This window comes from Petaurus breviceps, unplaced genomic scaffold (assembly GCF_028583685.1).
Source record: "Petaurus breviceps papuanus isolate PSGF00001 unplaced genomic scaffold, PetGlider_PUasm1.0 90845, whole genome shotgun sequence".
NCBI lineage: Eukaryota > Metazoa > Chordata > Mammalia > Diprotodontia > Petauridae > Petaurus > Petaurus breviceps.
This window is the reverse complement of record NW_027187359.1, coordinates 5,410,401-5,434,384: the sequence shown is the minus strand read 5'-3', so window position 1 is coordinate 5,434,384 and position 23,984 is coordinate 5,410,401. Positions and strand designations below refer to the sequence as shown.

At 41.0% G+C, this 23,984-nt stretch overlaps 1 long non-coding RNA gene across 1 annotated transcript in view; it reads right to left on the bottom strand.

The window, feature by feature from the left end:
* LOC138149102 (uncharacterized) overlaps window positions 1-23,984 on the bottom strand; it is a 258,992-nt gene that overhangs the window by 228,011 nt on the left and 6,997 nt on the right. The gene's annotated exons all lie outside the window — the stretch shown is intronic.

Below are 23,984 nucleotides of genomic sequence, written 5' to 3'. Positions count from 1 at the left end.
TTGACTTTCAAATATAAGAAGCAAGAGAAGCATGAGAAGGCAAACAGGAAAAAGAAATCATAAGGAACTTATCAAAGTTGAACTATTTACATTCCTACATGGAAAAATCATCATTTTAACTCATAAGACTTTTCTCAGTATGAGGACAGTTGAAGGGAATATATATGTATGTACAGGAGGGTGTAGGTTTGTATAAATATATATGTGAAGGTGTGCATATGTATGTACCTGTATACATAGAGGGCACAAGATGAATTGAATATGAAGGGATGATATCTAAAAAAATAAAATTAAGAGGTGAGAGAGGAATATATTGGGAGAAGGAGAAAGGGAGAAATAGATTAGGGTAAATTATCTCATATAAAAGAGGCAAGAGAAAACTGTTACAATGGATGGGAAGAGCAGGAAGGTGAAAGGGAAAGTATCAACCTTACTCATTGAATTTTGCTTATGGAAGGAATAACATACACACTCAATTGGGTATCTTACCCTATAGGAAAATAGGGGGGAAGGAGATAAGAGGGGGGATGATAGAAGGGAGGGCAGATTGGGGAAGAGGGTAGTTAGAAGCAAACACTTTTGAAAAGAGACAGGGTCAAAGGAGAAAATAGAATAAGTGGGAGGTGGGATAGGATGGAGGGAAATAGTCCTTCATAATATACCTATGGAAATGTTTTGCATAACTATACATGTACAACCTATATTGAGCTACTTATCTTCCCAGTGGAGGTGGGTGAGAAGGGAAGAGGGGCAACAAATGAAGAACTCAATGTTTTAAAAACAAATGTGTATATAAAAAACTTATTGTTGTTGTTTTTTTACATGCAACTGGGAAATAAGACATACAGGCACCAGGGTATAGAAATCTATCTTGCCTTACTAGAAAGTTGGGGGATGGGGGGAGATGAGGGAAGATATAAGAAAGAACAAATTGGGGAAAAGGGTATTCAGTAGGCTAGCAATTTGGGGGTAGGAGTAGGGGAAAGATGGGGAGAGAAATCTGTAACTCAAAATTTGTGGAAATGAATATTGAAAACTAAAAATAAATAAATAAATAAATAAATAAATAAAAACAACAAAGAAAAGAAAGATTACCTCACAAATACATCTGGTATAGTAGGAAGAACATTGGTTCTAGAATCAGGAAGACCTGGTTTTGGATTTCAGCACTGACACTTACTGAGATATGTGACCCTGGACTTCACCTTCCTAGGCTCTGAGATCCCATCCAGCTCTAAAACTATTAACTGGTGATTTTAGAAATGAAATATAGAGCACTGTGGGCAAAGAAATTTTGTTTGAGACTACTCAAGATGCCAGCCAATGAGATTCATTCAGATATCTAATTCAGTTCCCCCAGTTCAAGAGATGAAGGAAGGGATGAGCAAAAAAAATATTCAGCCTCTTTGGGCTAGGACCTGACCCATTCATTCCTGTTTATATTATTGTTTGATCATTTCTGACTACCTCCTTTTGTTCTAACTAATCAATTAACCAGCATTCATTATGCACCTACTATATACTGGCTACTGTGCTGGGGATAGAAAAAAAAACCATTCCTGAACTCAAGAAGGTTGCATTCTATCAGGGCAATCAAATCAACATAGGTACACACACACTGACATACACACACACCACAAAGTTATTTGGTGTGGTGGGAGGCACAAGCAGTGGGAGTGGAGGAGGAGTCACACAAACTTCAAGTAGGAGATAGCCCTTGGGCTGAGCTTTGAAGGGAGTTATAGATGCTAAGAAATGCAATGAGGAAGAAGTGCTTTCCAGTAGTAGAGTGTGGTCTGGTAAGAACAGAATGGACAGCACTTCCACCACCCCTTCTATCTTTCCTGTACCTCCTTTTAACCTACTCTCAGAGGGTGTATGGGAGTGGGTAACAGGTAGGCTTGCCTAATATTCTTTTGCATATATTCATTATTCAACATTGTTCCCTGTGATCCTTAAGGGATGAGGAAGTATAAGGGTAATGGAAATTTGAAGATCTTCCCTGATCCTTAATAAGCCTAAGGGAATTTGAAGACCTCTGCTTTGGAATATATTCTGCCCCCTAATAGGCTGAATGTAATCACATGGAGCCTGTGGTGGAAAGAGTTTGCTGAAAGCAGAGTTCCAGGAAACTGGGAGTTAGAGCAGCTAGACACGGTTGGGAGGAAAGGATACATTTGAGGGAGACAGTTAGGCTTGTGAGTAAATGTTGGTGTTTGTGGGAAAGCTAAAGGATGCTGTGGCTCTCTATGCTGTTATGGTTTATTAACTTCTTTGCTACTATGATGGAATTGGCTTACTGGTTTTGGGATTTGGTTTTCTGGTGTCTAAATAAATGTTTTGTTTCTGTCTTCTCTATGGAGAGTCTGTTATATTTGTGATTGAGCACTATGCAGGTATATTTATAGTGACCGTTGGCACTGCAAATATCGCATTGATGCTATGGGAAGTCTAGCATGTGAAAGAATAAGTCTGCTTTAGAGTCCCTTGATTCAGCTGAACTATTGGCAAAACAGTAGTTACTGGTAACAGTAATATTGGAAATCTACCCCTGTGCCTTCTTCCATTTCCCACTGAGCCCCAGTGTCTCAAAAGGAGAGACAGCAACTAGGAATGATCCAGAAGACAAGCAATATCAATATATAGATCTGAAGTGTCTTAACAATATAATATGGGGGGGGGGGGGCGGCGAGGTGGTGCGGTAAATAGAGCACTAGTCCTGGAGACAGGAGGACCTGAGTTCAAATCTGGCCTCAGAAACTAAACACCTACTAGCTGTGTGACCTTGGGCAAGTCACTTAACCCCAATTGCCCTGCCCTCCCCCCTCCAAAAAGCAAATAAAAAAAAGAATACAATATGGAGCCCATCACAGCAAAGGAAAGGCCCAGGGATCCCATTTGGGCAAAGAAGACAATGGCTCCAACCCTGGGCTTGAAATGGCTTTTGCTTCCACACTTCTACTTCCTGTCATGATAGGGCACACTCTCTGAAGTCACCTTAGTGAGAAAAAACTCTCCTCTGCCCTTTTCTTGACAGCAACTGAGAGAGGCATGAATCCATTGAGAGCTTCCCTATGATTCCAGCCTGAAATACAGCCTCATAAAGCTAAGAAAACCAAGAGTTTCTATCAAGCATGTGAATGAAGGTAGTAGCTTCAAATTCCTTTCCATATATTATGTTCCCTAGGTGAAGAGCCTGAGGGATTGAAGAGAGAAGGAATGAGAATAAATTCAAACAAGCTATAAGGGTGAAGATGAGACCAAAGATCCTCAGCACTTAGAGATTCTACTAGGCCAACTCCACAGACCCAGAGATGCAGATATGAAGGATATTTTGCAGACTACTCTGCACCTCTGTGTACCCCTGACTTGCTATTATCCCTATTATTATACACAATTCTTTGATTCTGATTTCCTCACTGAAAGTGTTGAACTCCCTTTTCCTCTTTGTCTTTTACTCTTATTTGGGGCTAAATACAGAAATTCCAAAATATTTCCCCCCCAAAAAATTAATAATCCAGAATGGAACTAGGATTTCAGATACAGTATTGCTGCCTCTGCAGACTGACTCTAGGATTCTGCATCTCCCTTTTCCTCAGGGTGAATCCCAGAGTTCTACGGCCTAGTGACTGGAGCCTCAGCCTGGTCCCCAGAGGTCTTACAACCTCTGGTGTCAGAGGTCCAGTTAGGCGCTGGTGTAGGACTCACATTTATCTTCAGCCTATCTTTGGTAAATTGGATGGCTCTGCTCAATAATAAACCTCATCTTTTGATGGTACTTTAAGGCTTACAAAAGATTTTTTATTCTTCACAACAGCTCTGTGAGATAGAAAATTATTGTCATCCCCATTTTACAGATGAAGGAACTGAAGCTCAGAGAGGTCAAGTAATCAACCCATGGGATGCACAGCTGCTAAGTATCAGAAACAAGACTGAAATCCATACCTAGAACAGTACAGTAGAAAGAGAATTGAATTTGGAATGAGAGGATATGAGTTCAACTCTTGATTGCTGTGTGACCTTTACCAATCCAGGCTTCAGTTTCCTCATCTGCTAAATGAGAGAGGAAGACACTAACAAGATGATTTTTAAGGTACCTCGCAGTTGGAATTCTGTGGTTCTATAGAATCTTTCTTCCACACCCTTTCTTGGACATACCAGCTGTGCTCTGGCCCTCCTTGTCCTTCTCCCAGAACCAGGTCACTCCACTACATCCTGGCTATTTGCAACCTGGGCATCTTCTGTGTACCTTCCCCACACACCCCTTCCAACTCTAGGCCCGTCTCCCTTAATTAGAATGTGAGCTCCTAAAGACTTATAAGGGGCCACATGGCCAAAGAACAAAGATGCCATTATTTTTATTCATGGCCTGAACTGTTTATTTCTCTCTCCTGAACCAGTTTCCAAACTATAAAGAATACTGTATATGTAGTAAACATTTAATCAGTATTTCAAATATTGGGGTGTTCTACATGTAGCAGATGGGCCAACAGGCAATTACTAGGGACTAGAATAGAGCCTAACAATGCTTTAAATGATAACCGAACAGCTTAAAGCTTGCTTGGGACCCCTGGTATAATGCCTTAAAGCTTGCAAAGTGCTTTTACATCCATGGTCTTATTTGAGCCTCACACTAAGCCTGCGGGGTAGGAACTATATTATCCCCCTCATTTTACAGATGAAGAAACTGAGGCTAGAGATGTTAAGTGATAGTGCCCATAGCCACACAGGTCTTCAGGGATGGGATTTGAACCTGGGACCTTTTGGTTGCAAGTGCCCTATCCACTGCACAGCACTGCCTCTGAGATGGTGTCCACCACTGAGCTCCGAAATGTAACCTGGAGAGTCCAGTAGCTTTTCCCAAGTGTTGGTAACTACCGTGTGTTCTATCTGAACTGTTAATACCATGAAGTGCTAGAGCCTGGGAGGAATACTGAAGTCACACTTGAACTCCAGGATAGGATTGAGCTGAAACACTTAATTAAGGTGCTTTCAGGAAAGGCCTCCATGGCATGGGTTGGTCACTGGCACAATGCCCAGCTCAGGCTGTTCATTTGCTGTTACTTCACTTCTACGCCCCTGAGGATCTGAATCTCTTGTGATGAGAGCCTTGTTGCCCAGCTGTGTGGGAGTTGTATTGTGACAGTGTGTAAAAGTAAACATGGGGTTTTCCTATGTTGATCCGGGCGTCAGCCTGCTGGTGATGCCAGGATCATGGGATCATAGATCTAACACTGAAAGGGGCTTCAGAAGCCATTTAGTGCATTTTAGAGATGAGGAAACAGGCCCAGAAGGTTAAGCAGCTTGCCCAAGGTCACAGAGGTAGTGGATAAATAACAGAGGCCGATGTTACGCATTTTACATGTCCAGGATCTATGGGACTTTCTTAGTACAGGCAGCACCAGTCCCTGGGTGTTAATTTAAGGGCAGGGAGTGGGAGGAATAAGAATTAATAATAAAAAGGAAGAGATTTTGAAGAATTAGGGAATCCAGAAAGTATGAGGAAACTGGAGAGAGGATAGTTTGCATGAGCACTCTAGTTTGGGGCTTGACAATTTTCGCCTGAATTTGGCCCTGAGCTAAGAATGGTTTTCACATTTTTAAATAAAGCCTCACACAGACAACTAGAAGAGTCTGACACAACAAAGACAAATCAGTGACAAAAGCTTTGAAAGCAAGAAAGCAGGAAGTAGCCACACTGGGTAGTTTTGTTAAGCACTCAAAGACATGTCAGAGGTAGCATGGGAAGCAGGGAGACCTGGGTTCACATCCCATACCCAACACCTGCTAGTTATGTGACTTACATCTACACTTCATTATAATTCAACTCAACAAAATGGCGTGTCCCCAAAGTCTCCGTGCTAGCATAAATCTGCACAAAGACTTTTGGGACATTCTCTCCGCATGAAATACCTATGTGTGAAGCTCTGGATTCAGAATAAAGGAAAATGAAGCAGCACCCTGCCTTCAAGGGGCTTGGGCAGGTATGAGAGGGAAGGGGAAAACAACATATACACAGACAAGTAAATATAAAATATTTGACATGATAAATATGAAGTAATTTTGAGGCAGGTTAGAGAGAACTTACAATAGGGGAGTCAGGGAAAATCTTGTGGGAGGTGGTTCATACGCCGGGTCTTGGAGGATAACAGGGATTCTGTGAAGTTTAAGTGGAAGAGGAAGAGTACCCCAAGCATGTGCAAAGGACTGGAGGTGGGAGATAGAAGGGAACAGTGAAAAAACAGTTTGGATGCAACTATGATTGGGGGTGGGGCACGGTACACATTAATGTGGAATCAATTTGAAAAGATAAGCTGGAGTCAGACTATGAAGGGCTTTAAATGCCAACTTTAAATGCAACTGGAGGCAATAAGGTCGTCATTGGTGCTTCCTGAACAAAGTGACACAGTTAGCTTCTCTGAGTCTTGGTTTCTTTCTTTTTTTTTTTTTAATTCAAATTTATTTTATTTTCAGTTCCAAATTCTCTCCCTCCTCTCTCCCTCCCCCTACCTATTGAGAAGGCAAGAAAAACAAAGCCCATTACAAATATGTGTAGTCATGCAAGACAAATTTGAGCCTTTGTTCCTTGAACTGTAAAATGAAGATTATACCTGTAACACTGACTGACCTTCACAGGCTTGTCTGGAGGCTCACATGAGGTCCTGTATGTAAAGTACCCAGCAAAACTTAAAGTGGTATGTAAATGTCTGTTGCTCATTATGATGATTAAAAGGCATAGAAAAGAGACACATGAGAAAGGGCTGCTGGGAAGAATCTAGAGAAGTCTCAGAATTCTGCTTTGAGTGGCCCCAAAGACAATGTCTCCTGACATCGAAGGGTAGCATCAATATCCCACACTTCCTCAAGTAACTAAAGGGCCCATGAGAAACCATTTTGGCTTGGACTGGGGATGGAATTAGAGAGAGTTTTTTTCCCTCCCTTACTCTGTGGATTAAATCTGACCCATTCTTTAAAGCCCAGCTCATATCTCACCGCCTCCATGAATCTTTTCCCAACCCCTCCAGCCCACGGGGAGCTTTGCTTCCTCTGAACTCCTGATGCACTTGTGACACATCCCACTCACTTGCCTTTGAGTCACACATAAACTCAGTCTTATTTAACTTTCTATGTGTGTTATTTTATTTTTCTCCCAACTTCTCTGTGTTCTTCCTAACAGTGGTGACCATGTTTCAATTGAATAAGCATGCCCAGGATGTCCCATAAGTCTTTGTGCTACCTTAAAACTGCACAAAGACTTTTGGGACACCCTGTATGAAGAACATACTATGTATGAATTTCTGGATTCAGAATAAAGGGTATAAAAATGAAAATGAAGCCTGGGAGACATGTACTGTTTTGTATCCATTCCCCCCACCCTCACTGTACTTAGCGAAAGACTTTATCCTTTAGGGTTCCCAGAGTTTGTATTCGAACAAAACAAATACATATGGTACAAATTATTTATATTGTTCAGCAATATGCTGTTTATATAAAGATAGCGCTAGACCTGTGATTTAATTGCTATGGGGAATTCTCTATAAAGTAAGGCACCTTCTTTGTAATTTATAATTTTAGAGAATTGCCAGTGGTGCACTGGGAGATTAAATAACTCACCCAGGGTCACACAACCATCATGTGTCAGAGGGAAGACTTGAAGCCAGGTACTCTGGGCTATGAGACCAGCTCTGGAGCCACCTCTCATGTAGGTTATATACATATACGAATTGCTACATATCAGAAAACAAAAATGTGATAGTGGGACCATTTTAACAAATTAAACTTAATTCAACAAAGTGATAGAAGTTCAACTTGTTTTTCAGTCATGTTCAATGATTCATGATGCCATATTGCCATTTCCTTCTCCAGCTCATTTTACAGATGAGGGAACTGAGGCAAACAGGGTTAAGTGACTTACCCAGGGTCACACAGCTAGTAAATATCTGAGACTGGTTTTGAACTCATGAAGATGAGTCTTCCTGATTCTAAGCCCAGTGCTCTATCCACTGAGCCACCTAGCCACCTCAACCAATGCTAGGTTCTCCTAGATCTTTCAGGGACCTTCCATTCAGCTTGGCCCTCAAAGACCAGGGCAGAGAAGAAGTCAATTCTTCTATGCAAAGGTCCATGACCACCTTGAAGATGTGGCTCTTTGCCTAGAGGAGTTTACAGACTAGAAAGAGAGATGTGTCACTCACTCTACTTTATGATGAACTATTCCATTTCTCTTCAGATAGGAACCATGGAAGACATTCTTGTCCAAAATGAGCTATATTCAAGAAATGATTCATTTGGACTCCCTACTCTATTCCAATCAATATCAGTTTGATATGATTCCATAGGGGTAGTGATTATAAATTCTGTATATTGGGCCCCAGAGCTGTGAACTGCAGATTGTAAATTCACTTGCTTAATCACAGGAAGCTAAGTTGGGACTTTCCACCTTCATTTTTCCTTTGTTATGATGACCAAGCCCAGTGTGACATAGGTGACTCAATTACATGGAAAGTCTCCCAACTTATTTTTGCACCTCTGAGCCATTCTCTCTTGTCCAATATGAGCGGGTGACCATCTTACTTAGTGGAGATGTCATATACTTTGCCCAGCCCAAGATCCCCCACCTCCACTGACATATGATTTCTAGCTGAAGCATCATTTTTTGGACCTCAAAATAAGGTCTATCAACCAATGGGATTCTGTACTGTGTACGGCCCTTCTAGAGTGCTCTTGTATCAAATCTGGTATCAAACCCTATAAAAATAAGGCCTTGGAAGAAGGAGGCATCTCAGATTGTCAAGAACATCTGGGGTCCACTTCATTAAAGGGGACCACGGACACTTTAATACAGTGCCATTGGCTCAGAGCTGTGCCTCAGTGGTTTCTCTTGCAGAATGTGCAATTATAATCCCCACACATATTAGCCCTGTTCAACCAGAGAGAAACTCTTGAGGGTGCTTACTTAGGCAAATCTCGTGGAGCCAGCCAGTGGGTGAGAAGGGCTAGAGTTCAAGTGCAGAAAAAAATTGACCATTGGCAAGACTCAGGCAAAATATTGAGAGAGTAATCATGAGCCAAAACCAAGAAGTTTCAAAACAAGAGAAACAAAAAGTAGGTCAGATACTGGAAAGGAAGAGGTAGGTCTAAGGTCTGGCCCCATGGGGAAGCAGAAAGGGATGGGGGTCAGCTGGAGTCTCTCTGTGAAGTTGACAGCCTGGTCATCCCTAGCCACTCCTAGCCCTACTATGGCTCATCTTCTAACCCTGCACTTAGAGGGGTCCTGACTTTAAAAGATGGCTCATAAGGGAAATATCTTGAACTTCCTCACCCCATCTCCCCAAAGTTAGCAGGCAGGGGGATGTCTTCAGGGTGGAAGATTGTCTCTCTGGACCTTAGAACTGTAAGCCCTGCCATTTTTCAGGCTGTGACAACATCTGATCCATCTTCCCATACACCACCTTGAAGGAAGTTTTTTTTTTTCATTTTTTCCATTCTAAATCCCTATCTAGTCTCATAAGTTATCATCTTTGCTTGACTGTCCAAGAAGTTGTTTTTCCTTTTTGGTTCTGCCTGTCTCTATCAATTAACCAATCACCAAACACCATATGTGCTTTATTAAGCACATTCTAGACATTTCTATACGATGTCACCTTGACTTTGACTTCATACTCATCCTCATGCCTCTGCCACAGGACTTTGGACACTGTACCTGGGACTCTGGGCTCTGATGGATGACCTTTCACTTTGTCTTCCCTTCAACAATTTCACTTCCTGGCCATTTCTAAACCATGTAACTGTGCATGTGAACCCCTCCCCCTTCAAGTTCCTCTTTATGTCCTTGAGGGTAGTGACTTCCTACCGTGTTTCCCCGATAATAAGACACTGTCTTATTAAATTTTTTGGATAGAAAAACACCAGAGGGCTTATTTTCAGGGGAGGGCTTATGTTGTCCCACCTCAGCTCTCCTCCGCGGCACTGCTCTCAATGGCACCAGCAAGCAAGTCACTGGGGAAGAACAGGATGACGCGCTCACTGCTGCAGCTCTGATTGGATGCAGCTCGGAACGGTGCGCAGGGGATCACCTTCACTACGGTAGCAATCTCAATAAGGCTTATTTTCGGGGGAGGGCTTATTTTCAGGATAGGTCTTATCAGGGAAACATGGTAGCTTATTTGCTTGTCTAGCTATCCCTTTTGTTTATCACCAGAACCGGAACATAGTCAACGCCCAATAGATGCTTTATTCATCTATTTATCTTTTCATTCAGGTTCCAGGACCTGTGATTGGTGCTGGGAATACAAGACAAAGTCAAAGTATTATTTGCCCTTAAGGAGCTTACAATCTAGGTGGAAAGACAATATGAACATCATGCACTTAAATGAGTGCATACAAAATAAGGGTAGAAGGATAAGGACGGGCCCTGTGAATTCATTGGTAAAGGGAATTCCTAATGAGGAAACTTCCCCTGCTATAGTTTAAAGAATGATCTAGAGCATTGAGAGATTAAGAGGCTTGCCCAAGGTCATAAAGTCAGCATGTAAATGAGAAAGAACTTGACCTCAGCTCTTCCTGACTCAAAGGCCAGTATTCTATCCACTATGCTATGCTGACTCTCAGGCAAAAGAAGTCTATCCTTGTAATAATTGCACTATATATCATAGAAAATGCAGCCTGCATTTCATAGGAATATATAGAAAGATCTGGAATCCTATTCCATGTCTCAGGGAGACTGGAGATCCACCTTTGTAGGTATCAGGAGGATGATTTTGGCAAGATGATCATTCCTAGCCACAGGTCACTCTTGATTTCCAATCCCTCATTCTCCTATGTTCAGAAGAAATATTGGACTGGAAATTATATCTATCTATATTACATAACATATATTTGAAGACTAAAGGTATAACAATTTTGGAAGAGTTCAATATAAAAGTGATTTTCTATAGGGAGAAAGTAGTTCTGTCTAGACTTGGAAGAAGCAGTTTAATCTTGGCATAACTTCCTTCCCTTCTCCACAACACTCTTATTACACAAAAACCAATCATAAGTAACAAGCAAAGATATTTATCAAAGCAAGCAATAAAATGGTCATTGAGCAAGTCATACAGATTAGCTTGGGCAATGGAATACACAAGAGTCAGGGGACTCTGTGAGCTGGGAGCAAGATAGAATCTTGGTTCAAGGAGGGAGAGAACAATCGAATCCAAGTAATCATTCTTGCCAGCCTTTGAGGATGTGCCAGTTCCTCCCCAGAGGCGATGCTTCTACAGGCCATGTGTGCACCACTCAAATTTCATACCTTTTCTCCTTGCCCATCTTCCTGGTCTCCTTCTGATTCTCTCTCCTAGAAGCTTTTTAGCCTATCAGGAATCATGTCTCTCTACATATGCAGCATCATAGGGGGCTGCCTGCAGGTGTGATTACATACAAAACACATACAAAATAAGTAAGTGAATGTGATGAATTCTAGCACCTAGGAGTCAGGGAAGGGTAGAATCAGGAAAGGTCATGTGTAGGAGGTGCTACGGGATCTGAGCTTTGAAGGAAACTAGGGATCATGAGAGGTATAGGTGAAGGAGTCGGGAAATGTAGTTTTGCCTGTGAGGAACAGCAAGAACACCAACTTGAGGAGACATATCATTTTGTAAAGGAGAGTAAAGTGTCATAAGACTGGAAAGGTAAGTTAGATCTAAGTTGCAAAGGGCATTATTAAACATAATAGTTTACACTTGAATCTAGTGATGGTAGGAAACCATGGAAATTTGGTATTCCCAATTAAACTTAGAACTCTCTAAATTCTAACTACTAAGGAAACAAGTGGTTCCCTAATCTCAAAGTCCTGTTGATTCTCTCACTTTAATTTCTTCCTCCATTGGAAGTTCCTAGATCCAATGGACACAAAGCTTGCATGCTTTCTTCTCCCCTCCAATTCATCCTGCACATTGTTGCTAGAATAACCTTCCTTGAAACAACTTTCATCATGTTACTTCCCTGTTCATAAACCCTCAATATTTATTAATTACTGACAGATTAGGAATGGACATTCATATTCTGACTGACTAAAGTCTGGTCCCAGGTTACCTTTCAGAATTTATCTCCCACCATGTCCCTCTGTGAGAGCACTTTACCCAAACAAGACTAACTATATTGCCCTTTGCTTCCTCCCAACAAGCCTTCCTTATTCTTTTTTTGTTTTAAGCAATCAGGGTTAAGTAACTTGCTCAAGGTTACATGGCCAGTTATTTCTGGGTGTGGTGCTAAGTATCTGAGCCCGGATTTGATCCCCAGGTCATCCTGACACTGGAGCCAGTGCTCTTACTTGCTGAGCCACCGGGCAGCCCCTAAGCAATTGGGGTTAAGTAACTGCTCAAGGTTACACGGCCAGGTGTTTCTGGGTGGGTACTAAGTATCTGAGCCCGGATTCGATCCCCAGGTCATCCTGACACTGGAGCCGGTGCTCTTTCTCGCTGTGCTACCTGGCTATCCTGAGCCTTCCTTACTCTTGAATCTGTGTATTTGCACTTGATGTACCATGTTGACATAGACACATATGGCCAATGCATTAATTTGTTCTGCTTAGCTATATTTATTTGTTACAAGGTGGGGGAGTATGGTGGGGAAAGGAAGATAATTGGGAAGGATGGTGTAAAAAATTGATAAAACATTTATTTTCTAAATTAAATTTTTTTCAGATCTATATTCTCTCTTTTCTGCTTTCTCCCCCACAACTGAGAAAGCAAGAAAAATAAAACTCCTGTTACAAACATGTATAGTTAAGGAAAGCAATTTTTTTCACTGGTCTTATTCAAAAATATGTCTCAGGCTACACCTCAGTCTATCAATTCCCTATCAGGAGGTAGGAAGCATGTTTCATCTTGAGTCCTCTGGATTTGTGGTTGGTTATTGTATTAATCAGAGTTCTTAAGTCTTTCAAAGTTTTGTGTTTTTACAATGTTGTTATTATTATATAAATTGTTCTGGTCCTGTTCATTTCATTCAGTTGTATGAATTTATCAAAGCATATAAGTATGGGGCAGCTAGGTGGTGCAGTGAATAGAACACCAGCCCTGGATTCAGGAGGACCTGAGTTCAAATCTATCCTCAGATACTTAACACAAAAACTATCTTGTGTGACCTTGGGCAAGTCACTTACCCCAAAATGCCCTCCAAAAAGCAAAAAAAAAAATCATATAAGTATTCCAAGATTTCTCTAAACCATCATCTTGATCATTTCTTAACAGCACAATAGTATTCCATCATAGATAGATAGATAGATAGATAGATAGATAGATAGATAGATAGATAGATAGACAGATAGATAGATAGATGATAGATATAGATAGATATATGCACCATAATTTGTTCAGCCATTCCCCAATTGATGGACATCCCCTAAATTTCTAATTCTTTGTCACCACAAAAAGGAGTGCTATAAATATTTTTGTACACATGTGGTCATTTCCTTTCTGTGATCTCTCTAGGGTATAGCCCTAGTAGTAGTGTTGTCAATAAGACATTTAAAAAGAAGAAAAAACCCACTGAAAGCAACAGGTGTTGACAGTGGAGATGGAAAAGAATTGAGAGCTATAGAAGGAAGAATTAGAAAGGAAATAGACAGTTTGTTACAAGATGTACAAAACCTTACCAAAGCAACAAACCCCCTGATAATTCAAATAGACCAAATAGAAGCTAAGAAATGAAGCACCAAGAAATATTAAAACAAAGATGGAAGACTGAAAAAAATAAAATACAAGGTACTTCAGAGCAAAGACAACTGACCTAGAAAACAGATTAAAGAGAAAAAAATTTAAAATACTTGGACTTTCTGAAGACCATGACCAGAAAAAGGAGTCCAGACACCCTATTTAAGGAAATATTAAAAGCAAATTTCTAGGTTGAGGGGGCAGAGTCAAGATGGCAGAGTAGAAACAGGACTTCCAGGCGGCTCCCGCTCCCACCTCCTCCAATTCATGTAAAAAATGACTCTAAACAAATTTTGGAGCTACAGAACCCACAAAATGACACAGAGAAGCTAACCTCCCACTGAAGACAGCTTAGCAGGCTGGCAGGAAGTGGCCAGTGCAGCATATTGGGAGTCAAACCCAGCCCCCCACTAGCCCAAGGTTTTAGCCTCAGGGCAGCCACAACCAGCTGCTGGCTGGAGGGACTTCAGATCACCAGCAGCTGTGGCAGTTTCCGGAATTATCAACCTATAGATGCTAAGGACAAAGTGAGAGGTCAGTGCAGTGCGGACTTTGGGACCTGGGAGTTTGGGAGTATGGTCCAGCCTTTGCCCCTGGGGCAATAAGAGGCTGAGGCATCAGGGATGTACAGCCACTGCCATTTGACTGCTTCAGAGTTCCTGGCCTTCAGATTGTAGCGGGACCAAACAACCAGTCTGAGGGGTAATTGCCCTTGCTTTAACCAGCTTGGATCTGGACTTCAGTATAGGGTAGAGGTCCTGGGGTGCATGAACAGTTTGCCAGAGCATGTGGAGGCTTCAGAGAAGGCACCCAACTAATAGCTCCAGCAGCTGGGAAAAACCCAGTGATTTGGGACAAAGCTCTCCCCTCTGATAGCACAGTTGTACTGTGGCAAAAAGCTTGAAAGTCAAGTAATTCAGTGGCAACATGAGCAAGCAAGGGAAGCAAGGCAAGCACAGTGGTCCAACTTTGGATTCCCTTTTTGGGGACAAAAAGGATCAAAGCATGGAACAGGAGGAAGACAAAAAAGTCAGAACTCCTGCACCAAAAGCTTCCAAGAAAAATATGAGATGGTTACAGGTCATGGAGCAGCTTAAGAAGGATTTTGAAAACCAAATAAAAGAAGTGGAGGAAAAATTGGGAAGAGAAAATGAGAATGATGCAAGAAAATTATAAAATGAGAGTCAACAACCTGACTGAAGAAAATAACACCTTAAAAGATAGACCAACTCAAATGGCAAAAGAGGCTCAAAAAGCCAATGAGGAGAAGAATGCCTTAAAAAGCTGAATTTGCCAGATGGAAAAAGAATCTCAAAAACTCACTGAAGAGAATCATTCCTTCAGAATTAGATTGGAGCAAATAGAAGCCAGTGACTTTATGAGAAATCAAGACACTATTAAACAGATCCAAACAAATGAAAAAATAGAAGGCAATGTGAAATATCTCATGGGAAAAACCGCTGACCTGGAAAATAGATGCAGGAGAGATAATTTAAAAATTATTGGAATACCTGAAACCCATGATCAAAAAAAGAACCTAAAAATCATCCTTCAAGAAATTCTCAAGGAAAATTGCCCTGATGTTTTAGAACCAGAGGACAAAATAGAGGGTGAAAGAATCCACCAATCACCACCTGAAAAAGATCCCAAAAAGAAAACTCCTAGGAATATTATAGCCAGGTTCCAGAGTTCTTAGATCAAGGAGAAAATATTATAAGCAGCCAGGAAGAAACAATTTGAATATTGTGGAAACACAATCAGGATAACCCAGGATCTGGCAGCTTCTACACTGAGGGATCCAAGGGCTTGGAATATGATATTCTGGAGGTAAAAGAAGCTGGGATTAAAACCAAGAATCACCTATACAGCAAAACTGAGTATCATGTTTCAGGGGAAAATATAGTCATTCAATGGAATAGAAAACTTTCAAGCATTTTTGATGAAAAAACCAGAGTTGAATAGAAAATTTGACATTCAGATAGAAGAAGCAAGAGAAGCATAAGAAGGTAAACAAGGAAAAGAAATCATAAGGAACTTATCAAAGTTGAACTACTTACATTCCTACACGGAAAAATGATAATTGTAACTTATGAAACTTTTCTCAGTATGAGAATATTTGAAGGAAATAGAAATGTACATATGTGTATATATGTCTATATAGGAGGGTATATGGGCATATGAACATGTATGTGAGTATGTGTGCACATATGTACATAGACAGAGGACACAGGACCAGTTAAATTGGAAGGGATGATACTTAAAAGGTGAAATTAAGAGTTGAGAGAGGAATATAATGAGAGGAGATGGGGAGAGATATAATGGGGTGAATTATCTCATATAGAAGAAGCAAGGGAAAACTGTTACAATGGAGGGGAAGAGCAGGAAGGCAAAAGGGAATGAGTCAACCTTATTCTCAATGAATTTGGCTTAGGGAGGAAATGACATACACACTAAATAGTGTATCTCACCCTACAGGAGAGTAGGGGGCAAGGGGAAGTATCCAGTGCTTGCATTCAAATACGGGATATAATACACATGTCCCTTCTGATCCTTATTATCATCAGGGTTTATAAAAGGAGTCCAATTAGGCAAGGCTTAGGAGTGGTCCCATTATGTCTTGGTAATCTTAATAAAAGAATGGAATGGGGAGAGAGAAATACACTGGAGGGGAAAGGAAAGGAAGGTTAAGGAAATTTATCTCACATAACAAGGTGTGCAAGTAGATATCTACACCAACAAGGAGGAGGGGATGAAGGGGAGTGGCTGACACTTGAACCTCATTCTCGTCTGAACTGGTCAAAAGAAGAAAGAAAACACATACAAGTTGGGGTATAGAACTGCATTTTACTCAACAGGGAAATAGGAGGGAAAGGGGAGAAGGGGGGATTATAGGAAGGATAGATAAAGGGAGGAATTAATCCTAAGCAAAACAAATTCTAAGCATATGTAAAAATATAAGTCTTTTTGAGGTGGCAAAGTATGAGGATCTGAGGGGGTACTCATAAATTGGGGAATGGATGAACAAGTAATACTATATAAATGTGATAGGATACTATTATGCTAAACTCATCATTGTAATGACCAACCAGGATTACAGGATGTAGCACCCTGATAGAGAAATAGAGGACATAGAATATAGAATGAGACAAACTTTTTTTTAGGATATGGTCACTGTCAAAATTTGCTCTGATCAGCTATACATGTCTGTAATGGATGTGTGTGTTGTGTGTCTATTCTTGATGGGGATGGAGTAGGATGGGAGGGTGAGAAGGTACATCTTGGCTTATTTAAACAAACAAAAATTTTTTTTGGAGGGCAATTGGGGTTAAGTGACATGCCCAAGGTCACACAGCTAGTTTTTGTGTTAAGTGTCTGAGACCAGATTTGAACTCAGGTCGTCCTGACTCTAGGGCTGGTGCTCTATTCACTGCGCCACCTAGCCACCCCCCCAAATTTTTTTTAAGAAATAAAATCTGAGAACTCCCAATGACCAATTAATTCCTAAGGACATATGATGAAATATGCTGCCCAACTCCTGGCAGAGAGGTGACAGATTCAGAGTGCAGATTGAGACATAATTTTTCAGACTGTCAATGTGAAAATGTGCTTTGCTTAACTATATATGTTTGTAACAGGGGTTTGTTTTTATTTTTTTCTCAAAGAGAAGGGGAGAGGAAGGGAAGAAGAGGAGACTGATACTTGTTTGATAATAAAATAAAATTTCATTTTAAAACAACATGAAATCATTTCTTACCTAGTTTTAAGTTCTCTGCTTTTAATTTTTTAAAAACAGATGAATTTCTTTCAGAATCAATGCTAAATTAACATACTTTAAAATCAGTTTCATTTAATTATTTCATGTAGGTTAATGAATCTCAGTAGGGAAAGAAAACCATTTCCATACTCAAAAGTCCCACCCTTCACCCTGTGATAGTAATAGCAATTAAAGATTCCCCTGTATTGGGCTTGGTTTTCAAATTGATTGTATTAAAACCCAGAGCTTGTTAATCCCACCTGTGGGATGGACTTTTTGATGTGAAAAGAAAGTCCTGACTGGGAGGAGCTGGTGACGTAGATTTGGAGAGACAAGAGAGAGGCGGAAGTTCTTTTTGGAAGCAGCACCTCGTGGAGAGAGACTAAGAGATTGCTGGTGGCCGCTTTGAATTGCCCTGGACTTTTGAGACCTGCCCCCTGAGCTGCCAAGGACTGAGGAGACATGGCTGTTTTGCTGGTACTTTGTCTGTCTGTTTTGATGTTATTTTGCCAGATTTGTCCACTGGTGAAAGACTGTCCTGTTGAAGAAGTCCTGGAACCTGGCATTTGGTTAAGAAGGCCTGAGACTGTCCTGCAGACAGAGAGTGAATACTGTCCACTGGTGAAGGACAGTACTGAGAGTGAATACTGTCCACTGGTGAGGGACAGTACTGTTGTTGCAGGGGTCTGGAGACTGTCCGGCAGACAGAATGAATACTGTCCACTGGTGAAGGACAGTGCTGTTGTTGCAGGGGTCTGGGAGCCTTTCTGTTGGTTCAGAAGCCCTGAAGAAGGATTTTCTTGTTGTATGTTTACAGAAATCCTGGGAGAGGGCTTTGCTAATGTGTTCAGGGGTTCTAGGACTGTTCTACAGACAGAGGATAAATTCATGAAGGGACTGGCAATGTATCTTATGGCCTTGCTAAGCCTTGTCTCTCCAGGAACTAAGATTGCTGAGAACTTGCCTCGTGTCAAGATGAAGAAAAGACCTCCATTTGGGTATTAAGTGCTGTGTTTAAACTTGATGTAACTCTGGGGTAGATTCAATTGTGATCCAGGGGTGGGGAACTTTTGACCTTTTTGTGTTCTATGGTTGAGCAAATGAATGTATTTTACTTATGTTTGGAAACTAATCTCCATTTGAGAAGAGGGGCTTTGTGGTGGACTTAATTAAGGTATAGCCTAGGGGTAGAGAAGTATTTGGAACAGAGACTTTGTAATTGATTGAATGATTGGAAAGTCCTGGGGTGGGGTAGGCCTTGGAGATGATTTAATCACACTTAGTAAATGCTGTATTTTGAATGATGTCATGTTTTGATCTTCTCTGTTCTGGGTTTGTTACTGAATAAAATAGAGAGCACCTATGCTGGTATTTTGAACCTGGGAAGTTGCCTTTGCTTGGTATTACATTACACACCCTCCCCTAGTCTTGTCCTGAAAAAGCACAGGTTGCTGTCAGTGGAGCTCCAAGAGGGTCATCATTTACCTAGGTGTCCAAAACTGATGTCAGTGCTACATGGCAGGAAATCCAATGGAGGTATTTGATAGGATCTTAGGCTAAAAATTGAATAAAGGAAAATCCATTTGGAAAAGGCTTAAGAATTTATAGGTATTCATCCAAACTACTTCTATTCACACTCTCCCATATAGTTGTATTATAATTTGTACTGTCAGTATGTAATATGTGGCTTGACACATATTTTAAACTCTGAGATTCTTCCTTTCTGTATAATCACCTCTAGTTTGTTGGAGAAAAGCACTGGATTTGGAGTCAGTAGACCTGGGTTCAAATCTCAGCTCTGACACTACTTGTATGACTTTAGGGAAGTCACTTTCCCGATTTGGACCTCAATTTTTTCATCTATAAATTGAGACAATTGGACTAGACAAAGCACAAATGAATTGCTAATTGTTGGAAGGTGTAGGGGTGACTTTTTTTATGTTTGACCTCAATTTCTTCATCTGTAAAATGAGATGGTTGGATTAAGTAAGACAAGAATCAATTGGTACTTTTTGTGGCAACAAAGAACTAGAGACAAGTAGGTGGCCATTGATTGGGAAATCACTGAACAAATTATGAACCCTGAATGTAGTGGAATATTACCATGCCGTAACAATCTGAAGAGCTTGGAGAACCATGGGAAAACTTATATGAACTGATGCAAAGTAAACAGAAACAGAAAAACAATACATATATAATTAAAACAATGTAAAGGGAAAGAATAACAAGGTAAAAAAAAACCTAGCTTTTCACTGTATAATTATGTAGTTCATGTTCAGAAAAAATTTTCCCAACTTCTGTGTGCACTATTAGGTCCCCCAAGTGTGGCTACTCTGGGATTAGTCTTGAGGGGATAAGACCCTCTTTCCTAATGCTATAGCTCTTAAACTCCAGTCAGTGTGCTTCCACTATGATTATCAGTTCAAAGCAATTAATCAACCATACTTAATTAACTTTTGGAAAGGGGTGTTTATTAAAATTGTATTGTAAGAATGGCTGGTACAAACACCCCCCTCCAAAAGTCTGTGACATACTACCCCACAAAGACATACAGAGCCAGGGGAAAGTGGGCTCCAGCTTAGAAAGTACATGATACCTGACCAACCACAATTCCAAAGGTCTCACAAAGAAGCATGCTATTTACCTCCAGATAGAGAGCTGATTCAAAGCAGATTGAAGATTGTTTTTCTTTCTGTTTTTGTTAAACTTAGCTAACATGAGAATTTGTTTTACATGACTATACCTTTTTTTAACATATACTTTTTCTTGTTTTCTCAATAGATGAGGGAAGAGGAGGAGGAGAAGGAGAGAATTTGGAACTGAAAATGAAATAAAATAGAATTTTAGCAAAAGTTAAAAAACAAACAAACACTTGTTAAGGGGCATGAGGCTGGGGTTGTTAAGACAATTCCTAGGCCTCTCTTTACTGGTACTCTTAGGATGTTTTCACTCAGGTATGTTGTAGGTTTGGGGTTTTTTGTTGTCATCCTGTTTCACCTCCCCTCTTCCCCCCCCCCGCCCCCTCCCCCCGTGGGTTCTTTATAGAACCTTGATTCTACATCTAGTCTGTCCTTGGCTTCAGATCCAGACAGTGACATAAGCTGTTTGTTCTAGGGACACTGCCAGGACTCTGATGGGAAAATGGGAAGTCCAAAATCCTCTGGACCCTTTGAAGCTCACTTGCCCGCTGACCAAAGTGGAAAGGAGGAGATCGAAGCTGGGGCTAAGGTGCTCTCTTCCCCTCTCCTCTCCTCTCCAAATGGTTCCTTCTCAGAGACTTAGCTAGAATATTTTCTCTTGGCTGGATGCCTATTCAAATTTCTGATTCCAGCTAGCTCCCTGGTTCTATACAGGCCCCACAGGGTGTTACAAAGTCCCTCAACAAATCAAACCAGACTTTCTGTTACACCTAGGAAAGCATTCAGGCCTTGTTCAGATGAGTGAACAATCCCTTTACCTGATAAATGTATCAGGACATAGAATCTCATCACTTACTTCAGAAGAGATGGGGTGATTTGGTTGATTTATTTAATCAACCCCTGCCTTTACAAGTACAGTGATCAAACTAGGCCCCAGAAAAGAGACTGTTGTTTCTGCCTATTACAATGAAAGTCCCTTTAGAGCAGAGACTATGTGCCTTTTCTATGTGTGTCTCCAGCACTTAACACAGTCTAGTACATAGAAAGCATTTCACAACTTTTTTCATTCCTTCAAATGAAAATCTGAGGCTCTCTCCTCTTCTGAAAAATGGAGGAAATAATACTACACTACCTACCTCACAGGGTTACAGTGTTCTGTAAACCTTACAGAACTATAGATATGTGAATTGTTATTATAGTTAATGTGACTGTTTGGGAATGGAATCTGGAAACTAAAAAGAGATATACCTCATAAAGTCCTAGGAATTTGAGGGTGGGAGGAAGGGGAAATGAGGTTCAATAACAGCAAGAGCTTCTCTAATCTTTTGTTCTCATTCCTAGCCCTAGATACCATCTTGATATTATCCATAACCAAGAAAACAGCCTTCCTTAAAAATCTGTGTGGGTGAGAGAGTAATTCTAGTCTGATTAATATGGGCTAATTGAAATGCAATCAGGTTTTTATTTGGAGTGTCCCAAAATTTTGATTTAGTTTTAAGCTACTAATGGTTAAAGTTGTAAGCTACTAAAGCTTTATTTAAACTGCACCAAGACTTTTGGGACATCCTGCTTATAATACTCTTAAACTCTTATCATTGGAAGGAACCTAAAATACAATTCAAGTTTTTAATTCTGCAGAATGCATTTCCTGGTTTCCTAAACTTCTAGAGCCTTTCCCTCCGAGATTATGCTGCAGAAACAGGTATCTTTATAGGTATGATATATGTGTGTATGCATATATACATATGTGTGTATATATAACATATATTCTTGTAATATGTGTTTTGCACATACATATCTCTCTATATATTCATAGATATGTATGTATGTAATGTATACACATGTTGTCTTCCCCATTAGAATGTAAACTCCACAAGGATAAGAACTGTTTCACTTTCTCTTTGTATCCCCAGTACATGGAACATAGAATGAATTTTTTTTTTTTGCTTTTTGGAAGGCATTTGGGGTTAAGTGACTTGCCCAAGGTCACATGGCTAGTAAGTATTAAGTCTGAGGCCAGATTTGAACTCAGGTCCTCCTGACTCCAGGGCCAGTGCTCTATTCACTGTGCCACTTAGTCTCCCCAGAAGGAATTTTTAAATACTTGATTGATTGATCTTGTCTAATTTCTAATCCTATATTCCATCTGCTACTTGAATTTATATTTGCCTATCAAGGCAGCCCATTCCATTTTTGCATGCTCTGGTTGTTAGAAACTGGGTTTTTTTTCTTCCTATATTGAGGTAAAATTTCCCTTTCTGTAATTTCTACCTATTGGTCCTAGGCCTGCTCTCTAAAGTCATACAGAACATCTAATCCCTTTCTTGTATGACAACCATTCAAATAATTAAAGCCTATCATGTTATTCCCTAAGCCTTCTCTTCTCCAAATTAAACATCCCTGATTCTAAAATATATAGAGAACTGAGTCAAATTTATAAGAATATAAGTCATCCCCCAGCTGATAAATGGTCAAAGCATATGAACAGGCAGTTTTCAGAGGAAGAAATTAAAGCTATCCATAGCCACATTAAAAAAAATGCTCTAAGTCATTATTGACTAGAGAAATGCAAATTAAAATAACTCTGAGGTGCCACCTCACACCTACAAAATTGACTAATATGACAGAAAAGGAAAATGATAAATGTTGAAGAAGATGTGGGAAAATTATAACGCTAATACATTGTTAATGGAGTTGTGAACTGATCCAATCATTCTGGAGAGCAATTTGGAACTATGCCCAAAGGGCTATAAAATTGTGCATGCCCTTTGATTGAGTAATACCACTGCTAGGTTTGTAGCCTGAAGAAATCACAAAAAAGGGAAGGACCTACATGTACAAAAATATTTATAGTAGCTCTTTTTGTGGCGGCAAAGAATTGGAAATGGGGGGTTCCCATCAGTTGGGGAATGGCTGAACAAGTTGTGGTATATGAATGTAATGGAATACTATTGTGGTATAAGAAATGAGGAGCAGGGGCGGAGCCAAGATGGCGGAGTAGAAGCACAACCCTCCCGCGGCTCCGGCTTCCACCCTCCCCAATCCATGTAAAAAGGGGACTCTAAATAAACTTTGGAGCAGCAGAACCCACAAAATGACACAGAGAAGCTAACCTCCTGCTGAGAACAGGCTGGCAGGCCGGCAGGAATAGGCCAGCGCAGAGCTCCGGGAGCTGAGCCCAGCACCACGCCGAGGCTTTAGCCCCAGGGCGGGCCTGACCAGCCGCCTGCCAGAGGGACTCCAGATCAGCAGCAGCTGTGGCCGTTTCCAGATTTATCAACACATAGATGCAAAGGACAAGGTGAGAGGCCAGTGCAGTCTGGACTTTGGGACCAGTAAGTGGGAGTGCGTGGCTTTTACTCCCAGGGCGAGAAACCGCTGAGACGCCAGCACAGCCTGCCAGTGCCACTTGGCGGCTTCAGCTCCTGGCCTGCAGAGTGCAGGGGGACCAAGCACCAGTCTGAGGGGTAATCGCTCTTGCTTTAACCTGCTTGGATCTGGAATGCAGTCTAGGGTGGAGGTCCTGGGGTGTGTGTCCAGCTTGCCAGAGCGTGTGGAGACCTCAGAGAGGGCACCCATCTAATACCTCCGGCAGCTGAGAAAACCCCAGCGTTTGGGACGAAAACTCCCCTGTCTGGTGGCAGAGTCCTACTGTGGCAAAAAGCCCAAAAGTCAAATCATTGAGTGGCAAAATGAGCAGGCAAAGGAAACATAGCAGACAGAAGATTCCAACATTACACTCCTATTTTGGGGATAAGAAGGAGCAAGGCATGGAACAGGAGGAAAACAGTGAAGTCAGAACTCCTGCACCAAAAGCTTCAAAGGAAAATACAAGCTGGTTACAGGCCATAGAGGACCTTAAGAAGCAGATAAGAGAAGTGGAGGAAAAATTGGGAA